This window comes from Ambystoma mexicanum, chromosome 10, assembly GCF_040938575.1.
Source record: "Ambystoma mexicanum isolate Mex_15411 chromosome 10, UKY_AmexF1_1, whole genome shotgun sequence".
In the NCBI taxonomy this organism is placed as follows: Eukaryota; Metazoa; Chordata; class Amphibia; order Caudata; family Ambystomatidae; genus Ambystoma; species Ambystoma mexicanum.
In genome coordinates, this window is record NC_090932.1 from 1409534465 (window position 1) to 1409536273 (window position 1809).

At 43.7% G+C, this 1809-nt stretch overlaps 1 pseudogene; it reads left to right on the forward strand.

The window, feature by feature from the left end:
• The first annotated feature begins 298 nt into the window (after positions 1–298).
• LOC138493335 (cytochrome b5 pseudogene) lies at positions 299–742 on the forward strand (annotated as a pseudogene).
• The last annotated feature ends 1067 nt before the right edge of the window (positions 743–1809 follow it).

Genomic DNA, 1809 nt, shown 5'->3' on the forward strand with positions numbered 1-1809 from the left:
TAATAGCAGTTATTTTTTCTAGAGGTATCTGCAGCCCTGAGCACTGTTGATTGTATAGGTTTGAGGACTACAATATTTCAGAATCAAACAAGACCCCAAACCTGTTACTGTTGGTTAAGCTCCACGACCCTGTCGCATTCCTTTTTAATGTCTATTTGATGACTTCTTATGGGTTCACATTCTGTGCTTACACTGATGATATGCATTGACTATGGTTCAATCAATCGGTGCACGGATATGCATATCATCATCCTTATGAACTTACAAGGTACAGAGCAGTATTGTCTCGCAGGTGCTGAAGACGGCAGAATGGCTGACAGCAAAGAAACGAAATATTTCACCCTAGAGGAGATTCAGAAGCATAACTATAGTAAGAGCACTTGGATAATCCGGCACCACAACGTCTACGATGTCACAAGCTTTTTAGAGGAGCACCGAGGTGCAGAAGAAGTCCTCCGGGAGCAAGCAAAAGGCGATGCCACAGAGACGTTCGAGGATATTGGCCACTCTACAGATGCGAGAAATATGTCCAAATCGTACATAATCGGAGAAGTTCATCCAGATGACTTGTCAAAACTTCAAAAACCTGCAGATTCCCTTATCACAACTGTTGAATCGGATTCCAGTTGGTGGACAAACTGGGTGATACCTGCCTTATCGGCCATCACTGTGGTCTTCATGTATCATTTGCACATGGGCGAAGAGTAAGTTGAGAACAGTTCTCCAGAGCGCCAAGGATCTCCGCCAGAGATAAATACCCGTTAATGAAAACACCATTCTCTTGCCAGAGCCACGTATACAGCAAACCGCAGCCAGAAATTGAAATGTTCTGATTTATATGTAATTTTCTGCCTCTGTTGCTTATTACAATCTTGTGAAGACCCTCTGAAGTCTGGGTTTAAGAAGGGGACAGGTACCAGCATCAACATCATGCTTCTTAGTATTTTGAAAGTGAAGGTTTTGGAAGGCAGCCCGAAAATCTACCTAGCCTTTATCTACCCCATCAAGGCCTTTGACTTCGTCAACAGATCTAAACTCTGGAAGAAATTAGCAGCCTGGAACTGCCCGCAGGAGATTTTGGGCCCTTTGCAAGCTCTACACACAAATACCAGTGTACAAGTCCGGCTGAGTTCCAGAGGGTTGCTTTCTTCGGTGATTCCAACAGCCAGAGGGGTCAAACAGCGCTGCCCTCTCGCCACGGCCCTTTTCCTGGCATACTTTGGCGACTATAAGGAAGCTATTGCTGAGACTAAATCTTTTCCTCCAGCAATCGGCCAAGCTGAAGTCCCCCGGATTTTATATGAAGACAATCTAATCCAACTGGATCAAACACCAATAGATCTGCAACGCCAGCTAGCCTCCCTTTCTAAATACACTGCAGACAACGACCTTGAACTAAACAAGCTTAAAACAAAGATTATGGTTTTTGAAAAAAAGACTCAGAAACAAGGAAAACCGGCCTGGTATCTCGAAGGAGTGAAAGTGGAACAGGTCTTGGACTTCAAATATCTACGGGTCTTGATCAACTCCTCCAAAAAAGAAAACGCAATGCAATTACATCTACATGCAAAGATGTGAAATCTTATTTCTCAAGCTAAAATCTTGGACAGAAAATATGGTCGTTACTCACTACTCCTGATAATAAAGTTCTATTGGGGGAAAGTGATTCCTGCTATCACATATGGTGCGGATTCTAGGCCGTCTCTTCCGCAATCACTATGGTCGACATTGGAAAGCCTGTTTTGGCGTTCAATCCTCAACCTTCCAAACTTCACGCCTATATTGCTAATTAGACGGGAGCTGTCCTTA